The sequence below is a fragment of the Balaenoptera ricei genome, chromosome 2 (assembly GCF_028023285.1).
Source record: "Balaenoptera ricei isolate mBalRic1 chromosome 2, mBalRic1.hap2, whole genome shotgun sequence".
NCBI classification, from domain to species: Eukaryota; Metazoa; Chordata; class Mammalia; order Artiodactyla; family Balaenopteridae; genus Balaenoptera; species Balaenoptera ricei.
The window spans coordinates 109937108-109946399 of NC_082640.1; positions in this window are offsets into that span (position 1 = coordinate 109937108).

A 9292-nucleotide genomic window follows, 5' to 3' on the forward strand; every position below is an offset into this window, starting at 1 on the left:
ATGTCACCTCTTCCACTGGTCCCTGCAACCTAAGGAGGCCATGGCTTCTGTCATATTGTTAATCTCTGGGTTATTTCACCGACTCCTGTTTGGCTTCCTGGCCTTTCTATCACCTGTATAACCCATTTTCTACATTGAATTATTTCTGTTTGAAAGCTTTAGAGTGTTTTCTGGTTTCCTGGTTGGCCCCTGACTGATGCAGTCATCCATAGGGGAAATCAAGAATTAAGTTTAAGTATTCTGAGAAAAATTGAGAACAAGCATTGTGGAGAACGAAGAGGACAGTGCCCCTCGATCATTAATGTAATATGATTCACATGGGGATATTGTTAAACATGCACGCTCTGACACAGTAGTTCCAGGAAGGGCCTTAGATTTTGCATTTCTTATAAGTTCATAGGTGATGCTGGTACTCCTGGTCCATGGGCAACACCTTGAGTTGCACAGAAATAGGGAATTAGGAGAGGATGGATGAAAGTGCATGAACTGCTCTGAGAGCCCAGTTAATAACTTAGTCTGAATTCTTAAGGACCCTGCCAACATTGTTTAGTAACCTTCTCCAGCCACTGTCAATATGTTGGGAGGAAGAGCAGACAGGGCAGACGTGAGAGTGAGCCCCACAGATTGGCACATGGTAGAACGTCAAGGAGTCAAGATTCTAAAACATGAGGGAAAGCAACCCTGAGATGCCCCATTATAGACATGAGGCTCTGTAATGGGTTGGGTTGGATCAATGATCTGAGAAAGGTCAAAAGATTAGGGGAAATGATGTGGCTTGAAATTAGCTTCAATAGGTACAAAAGAAAACAAGAGGGAAAGGTAAAGAGTTGGTTACCTGAGGGAAGCTGAGTTTGGATTCTCGGCAAAGGAAAAATTTCGAGCGACGATAAATGACATCTCCGTTGTGACAACTACAGGAGATAGAGTTGAGTGGAGCTGAAGATCAATGCGCTTGAGGAAGTAGAAAAACTGTAAAGTCAGAGAACAAAAGACAGAATCACTAATGCGAGAGGTAAAGTCTTCGAGTTAGGGGGGGAGATCAGGGGAGTAAGATTCCGTATGAGGTCAAAGCTGCACACAAGGCTTGTAGAGTGCAGGCTGAATCTGGGGTCCAAGAGCCTCTGACACTGGCATTCTGTGTGCCTATGCATACCCATGCATACCTGGTGGGGTTTTTTTTTCTTTAGACGTTCCAGATTCTCAAAGGGATCTGTGACCCCACAAAAGTTTAGAAATCACTGCTGAGAGTAGTAGTGTGAGCCATGTTGGTCATCACTGAGGAACAGTAAAGTTTGTCGTGAGGGGCCCTTGAGAAAGAAAGAAGAGGGTAGAGTAACTTCTCTTATGTGGATTTCAAAAGAAAATTGTCAGAGCCAATAATCGTCAATGGCTTCTAACCACCAGGTGAAAGACCAAAGAGTTAATTGCTAATAGATCAACCAGGCCAGCAGCACCTGAACCCACTAGTCAATCAGATCAAACAAGAGACAGATATTATGTGCCTCCTGGTGTGATTAATATGAAGCACTGTCAATGAAATACTCTTGCCCAATCTTACCTGAACCACTGGGTTTAACTCCCTGCTAATAGAAACAGGTTAAACACACCACTAGGAAGCAATCACCAAAATCCAGAATGGGGGAGACTCTACAGGACAAGCGACCCAGCATTTTTCAACAAATAAATGGCAGGAATAAAAAAATAGATGGGGAACTATTATTATAGATTTAGAATGACTTAAGAGACATACAATCCAAATGCAATGTGTGAGTCTTAATTGTATCCTGACTCAAATGAAAAAGACACTGATCAGACAACTGGGGAAATTTGAGTAATGACTGGATATTTGGTGGTATTTAAGTGTTATGAGATACTATGAGATTTTAATTTTTTATTATTTATTTTATTGAAGTACAGTTTATTTACAATGTTGTGTTGCTTTCTGGTATACAGCAAAGGATTTGGTTATACATATATATATTCTTTTTCAGATTCTTTTCCATTATAAGTTATTACAAGGTATTGAATATAGTTCCCTGGGCTTTACAGTAGGACCTTGTGGTTTATTTTATGTATAATAGTGTGTATCTATTAATCCCAAACTCCTAATTTATCCATCTCCCCTTTCCACTTTGGAAACCATAAGTTTGTTTTCTATGTCTGTGAGTCTGTTTCTGTTTTGCAAATAAGTTCACTTGTATCATTTTTTTTAGTTTCCACATATAAGTGAAATCATATGACATTTGTCTTTCTCTGTCTGACTTAATTCACTTAGTATGATAATCTCTAGGTCCATTCATGTTGCTGCAAATGACATTATTGCATTCTTTTTTATGGCTGAATAACATTCCATTGTATATGTGTACCACATCTTCTTTATCCATTTGTCTGTTGATGGACATTTAGGTTGCTTCCATGTCTTGGCTATTGTATAATAAGTAGTTCTGCAATGAACACTGGGGTGCATGTATCTTTCCAAAGTATGGTTTTCTCCGGATATATGCCCAATAGTGGGATTGCTGGATCACATGATAGCTCTATTTTTAGTTTTTTAAAGGACGTCCATATTGTTCTCCATAGTGGCTGTACAAATTTACATTCCCACCAACAGTGTAGGGGGGTTCCCTTTTCTCCACACCCTGTCCAGCATTTATTGTTTGTAGATTTTTTTATGATAGCCCTTCTGACTAGTGTGAGGTGATACCATACTTCATTGTAGTTTTGATTTCTCACATAATTAGCAATGTTGAGCATTTTTTCGTGTGCCTGTTGGCCATCTGTATGTCTCCTTTGGTGAAATGTCTGTTTAGGCGTTTTGCCCATTTTTTGATTGGGTTGTTTGATTTTTTGATATTGAGCTGTATGAGCTGTTTGTATATTTGGGAAATTAAGCCCTTGTCGGTCACATCATTTGCAAATATTTTCTCCCACTTTGTAGGTTGTCTTTTAATTTTGTTTATGGTTTCCTTTGCTGTAAAAAAGCTTTTAAGTTTGATTAGGTCCCATTAATTTATTTTTGCTTTTATTTCTTTTGCCTTGGGAGACTGACCTAAAAAAACATTACTATGATTTATGTCATAGAATGTTTTGCCTATGTTCCCTTCTAGAAGTTTTATGGTATCATGTCATATCTTTAAGCCACTTTGAGTTTATTTTTGTGTATATTGAGAAGGAGTGTTCTAACTTCATTAATGTACATGTGACTGTCCAGTTTTCCCAACACCACTTGCTAGAGAGACTGTCTTTTCTCCATTGTGTATTCTTGCCACCTTTGTCAAAGATTAATTGACTGTAGGTGTGTGGGTTTTTTTCTAGACTCTCTACTCTGTTCCATTGCTCCATGTGTCTACTTCTGTATATGGCTATATTTTTTAAAACAACTCTCCTAGGGATAAATATTGAATTATTTACAGATAAAGTGATAAGATATCTTGGAGTTGCTTTAAAATAATCCAGTGGTAGTGATAGTGAAGGAGGGAATTGGGGGTATAGATAAATCAAGGTTGGCCATAAATTGATAATTGTTGAAGCTGGGTCATGGGCACATGGTGGTTCATTGAACTTCTGTCTCTACATTTGGGTATATTTGAAATTTTCCACAATAAAACCACAATTAATGGTAAAATAGCAATGTCGGACAAGGTATAAAGCTTTACTGGATAAGGCTGTGGAAAATGTGAGGAAGCAAAAACGGAGACTGATGTTTCCCTGGGGTGCTGGGGAAGGAAGTAGCAGGGGTTTTCCTCGGAGACAGAATCTGGCGGTGGCGGTGAGCTGGATGGTGAGGGGTCAGAGTCCCTGGGAGGAGAAGAGATCCTCCTGGAAAGAGGATGACGACTTGAGGCAGGAAGGAAAGGGACCCTCCATCAGAATGACAGACTCAGAAAGGCCATTTCCTCCTGGTGGAGTTTGGGCTGCATCTACAGCAGAAATACTAAATTTTCTGGGTGCTGGAAGGGTCTTTACCTCACCTCTGGGGTCTATCAATTTTATCACAATGCTTCAGCCAAGGATCTTAAAAAAAAGGAAGGTGGTTGTAGATCCCCACCCTCTCCCCCAACACACTCACAAGGAGAACAAGATACCTACTACTTGGCAGGTGGGCATGCACAGAAGAGAGAGTGAGAAAATATAGGAGGGGGTGTGGGTTGAAAAAGATTGAGAAGCCCTGTTTCTGGGGATTCTCCATTAAATGACTTACAGAAAATACCGATCTAGATATAACATGTGTGGGGTGGAGAGGAACACTACTAAAAGGTGGGAAGGTAGCAGCAGTAAAACTAAAGCAATAAAGCCAATGCAGAGTGCAAAGGCACGTGAGGGTTCAGACAAGCCCACACCCACCTATCGGGGTGACATTGCAGAGTCAAGTGGAACAGTGAATAAAGATGATGGAGTCTTGGAGCCGAGCTGGGGCTGAGGGTGGAGGGGGGGGGGGGACTGGGCAGGATGTTGTAGCAACTGCAGTTCAGAGCCTAGTTCATTCCATATCTGCAAAAGCCCTCACTTCTAGACTCTAGTAATCTCATGATTCCCACAAAATTAAAGCAAACCGAAAGAAAATAGATACTGCACTTCCTCTGACACCTAAGAACTCTAAGTTTAGCTGTATCCTGTTTAGCCAAAACTCACCTGGAGCCCTTTGGGACTCAGTGAACACCTATTTCAGAGGGAAAGATGTGCCATCAGAGCATCAGAACTGCAAGGGGCACCTGCTGGGCTACTGTGTTCCTCACCACTGTGCAATCAACATGAACTCTCTATCAACTCCAGAGTTCTTTTATATGTTCAGTAACCATTCAAGCACATACCTAGCAAGTAGTCCAGAATCTCCTTCCTCTGGGTCCCTCCAAACAACAGTTTAAGAACCCCCGTGTGCTTCATCAGTCTGCAGTGGGGTGGGGTGGGATTTCTGGATCCTTGTCCGCTACTGCAGGCATCTTGCTACCACACAGCCTTGTTGGTAAACCTTTGGTCTTGCCTAATGCATAGACACTTGCCTAGTGGGATGCCGGTCTCAGGCCACAGGATGGCTGATATGGGGCTCCATGATTGGGCGATGGAGTTAAATACTCTCAATTCACAGTCAACAGCTGCTTTCTACAGCACAGTCCAGGAGCATGTGGAGCTGCTCCAACACGTGCCACCCCATCACCCTCTCCCCCGCCCGATCTCCAAGGACCACGCTAACAAAGAGCAGGTCCAGTTACACCCTTTCCCGGGACCCTTAGATACTCAAGAAGAGCCAATGGCCTCTCTCCCCATGATGGTTCTCATCTTTGGTCTCTGCTCCAGACAGTCTTCACACTCTCCCCCTAAACACAGAAGAAGCTGACATTTGAAGCAGCCCTTTCGTTAGGCACTCAGTTTAATCTCTGGAGAGGGCATTCCTGCACCTCCATGTAGGATGACGGCTGAGATTCTCTCAGATTCTGTGATACGATCACAAGCATTTTATGAGTCAGGACTGAGCCAGGTGGGGAGACAGAAATGATTTATGAGCCCGAGGAACTCTCCATGTAGAGAGACTGATAGGGTGACAGGAGTCATGGCAGAATCCGTGCAGGTAACACAAGGACCCAGAAGTGGGGCAGCTGACCCAGAGGGAAAGGGTTAGGAAAGGAAGCCAGAAGGTCACACCCGAGCTGAGTCTCAAAAGAGTTCTTCAAAGCCAGGAAGGAGATGGAAGGCAGAATGTTTCAGGCAAGGGAGCTCATGTTCAAAACTCCAGAGGAGAGAGAGGCAATAGCGTGTGGAGGGAGCCCAGTCTGGTGATAGTTTTAAGGGTAACACGGAGGGGAAAGCTAAGAGAGGAGTCTGGTGAGGAGGAAGAGACTGTCATGAAGAGCCAAATGGGCCACACTAAAGAGTATGGATTTCATCCCGAAGGATGAAAAGTCCCAGGAGGATTTCGTAAGCGGTAGGGACATTACCAAGTTCATGTTTTAGAAAGATCGCTGGTGATAGTGTATGGACCAGGCCAAAGGCTGTTCAAGTTTATAATCTAGACAACAAAAAACAGGAGAAGGGGGTAAGGGAACTAGAAATACTGAAATGTCAGGGCAAATAGAAATTCCAGGTCTTGTCATGCCTGGGAGCTATTTGTAAAGCTAAGTGGACTCAGCGCTGGGCTAGTGCACCATCTCCACCTCACTATGTCCGAATAGTTAAGGCTCATTCTAAGAGGATATGAACTCCAACATACTGGGTAGATTTTCTTCCCAGCAACTTTCACCTGGAAATACAGTCAGGTCAGGGGTCACTCTGCCCCCAACATCAAGTAGTGTTGACCCTTTTATAACCCTTTGTGTTCCTAGGAGACCTCACACATACTTCCACTCAGTCCCTGTAACAGGGCATAATAATAATAAGAGTTACTATATATGTAGGGCAGTTTATGTATACGTGGTTCATTTAATTCTCCCTCTTTACATTTTCTAGATGAAGCAATTGAGGCAGAGAGGTTACATAACTTAGCCAAAACTCTACAACTAGTAAGTGGCAGAGTTGGAACTTGAATTTTAGTATCTTGATCTCCACAGTTAATACTCTTTTCCTTGTACCACACGGCTTCCCAATACTTGTTTGCTTATTATGTGTCTGCCTCACTCTACAGGGTTATAAACTCCTTGAGGCCATGGACTATGTCTTATTTTTCATTCTATCATGGTACTTACCTAGGTGTTGACAAATGCAATAACTGCTGAATGAATGGATATCATGGAATGTTTTTAAAAGTCATATAAGGTTGAATATCTTAGACTATGTATAAAGGAGGAAGGGTGGGGGAATTCCCTGGTGGTCCAGTCGTTGGGACTCGGTGCTTTCACTGCTGGGACCCGGGTTCAATCCCTGGTCAGGGAACTAAGATCCTGCAAGCTGCATGGTGCGGCCAAAAAACAAAAACAAAAACAAAAAGAAGGAAAGGTATTACTGGCATTACCTCTTACTTTGCATTGGTTGACAGATTGACAATAAGCTGTGTATACGATTGTCAGGTCCTTTGAAAAATCATCTGATACGACTGCTCCCTACTTCCCTGAGTCACCGCCCAAATGTCGACAGCTGGGGAGTGTCAGGCACCTCCATTTGCTGGACACAAACGATGGCTGTGCATGACTTAATCATCAGGGAAATAGACCAGACCAGTGTAGTGGTCCTGCTTACCATGAGGGCAGATCTCTGGCAGATCTCAGCATCAGGTTATGCCATGGCCTTTCAACTGCCGGTGCTCCTCTGACCAGGGGAATATCCAGTAGCCATGTGGACAGCACACAGAGCATATGTCAGCCGTTAACTATATCAAGTGCTATGGCAACTGCTTTTGGAGTTAGAACAGTGAGACCTTGGGAAACATTGGCCAATCCATGGATGCTTGCTTAGCGCACAGAGGAGCCCCAGGGTGAAGTCAGGAGGGTGGGTCAGTTCCATCACCCCTCAAAAGCAACTCCCAGGACATTCATCACAAAAAATAATGAAAGCCAGCCCTACTTAAAGAGGCATATTTTTTTTTCTTTTCTTTTTTTTCTCTACCTCTGCGTTTCTATCCCTGCCCTGCAAATAGCTTCATCTGTACCATTTTTCTAGATCCCACATATATGCATTAATATACGGTATTTGTTTTTCTCTTTCTGACTTACTTCACTCTGTATGACAGACTCTAGGTCCATCCACATCTCTACAAATGACTCAATTGCATTTCTTTTTATGGCTGAGTAATATTCCATAATATATATGTACCACATCTTCTTTATCCATTCATCTGTCAATGGACATTTAGGTTGTTTCCATGTCCTGGCTATTGTAAATAGTGCTGCAGTGAACACTGGGGTACATGTGTCTTTTTTTTTTTTAACATCTTTATTGGAGTATAATTGCTTTACAATGTTGTGTTAGTTTCTGCTGTATGACAGAGTGAATCAGCTATACGTATACTTATATCCCCATATCCCCTCCCTCTAGAGTCTCCCTCCCACCCTTCCTATCCCACCCCTCTAGGTGGTCACAGAGCACCAAGATGATCTCCCTGTGCTATGCGGCTGCTTCCCACTAGCTATCTATTTTACATTTGGTAGTGTATATATGTCAATTCTACTCTCTCACTTCGTCCCAGCTTACCCTTCCCCCAACCCCGTGTCCTCAAGTCCATTCTCTATGTCTGTGTCTTTATTCCTGTCCTGCCCCTAGGTTCTTCAGAACATTTTTTTTTTTAGATTCCATATATATGTGTTAGCATACAATATATGTTCTTCTCTTTCTGACTTACTTCACTCTGTATGACAGACTCTAGGTCCATCCACCTCACTACAAATAGTTCAGTTTCATTTCTTTGTATGGCTGAGTAATAGTTGATTGTAAATATGTGCCACATCTTCTTTATCCATTCATCTGTTGATAGACACTTAGATTGCTTCCATGTCCTGGCTATTGTAAATAGAGCTGCAGTGAACATTGTGGTACACGACTCTTTTTGAATTATGGTTTTCTCAGGGTATATGCCCAGTAGTGGGATTGCTGGGTCGTATGGTAGCTCTATTTTTAGTTTTTTAAGGAACCTTCATACTGTTCTCCTTAGTGGCTGTATCAATTTACATTCCCACCAACAGTGCAAGAGGGTTCCCTTTTCTCCACACCCTTTCCAGCATATGTTGTTTGTAGAGTTTTTGATGATGGCCATTCTGACCAGTGTGAGATGATACCTCATTGTAGTTTTGATTTGCATTCCTCTAATGATTAGTGATGTTGAGCATCCTTTCATGTGTTTGTTGGCAATCTGTATATCTTTGGAGAAATGTCTATTTAGGTCTTCTGAAGAGGCATATATTTTGAGAAAGTATCATTCCCTGAAGCCTCCCGAAACCTTGGTTTTACCAACAGCCTGAGCCTAGTAGGATTCGGAGGGCTCGCTCTTCACATCCATAACTTCCTGTTTCTAAAGGAGAAAAGAGACTCTACCAGGACTTTGTGGCTGTCAGGCTGCTCTCCCCAGTTTGGTGACTGAGTTGTAGATGAATCAGAAAGAGACGGATCAAATTTCCTCCTACAATACACATGGGTTTGGCAATGAAAAGAAAATGTATAGAATATAGCAGATCTGGGAGCTCTCAGCCCTAAAAGAAGGCAGGGGCCTCTGAAAATTACCATAACTAGTGAAAGAAAACTGGATTGCTAATGGGCACAGAGGAAACACTGGAGAAAACTAGCAAGAGATTTGTGGATGTCACCTTTTGGCTTCGGAAGCAAAGGCAAGGTGTTTGCAAAGGTTCTAGTAGAAACAGGTCCTTGAAAAGAG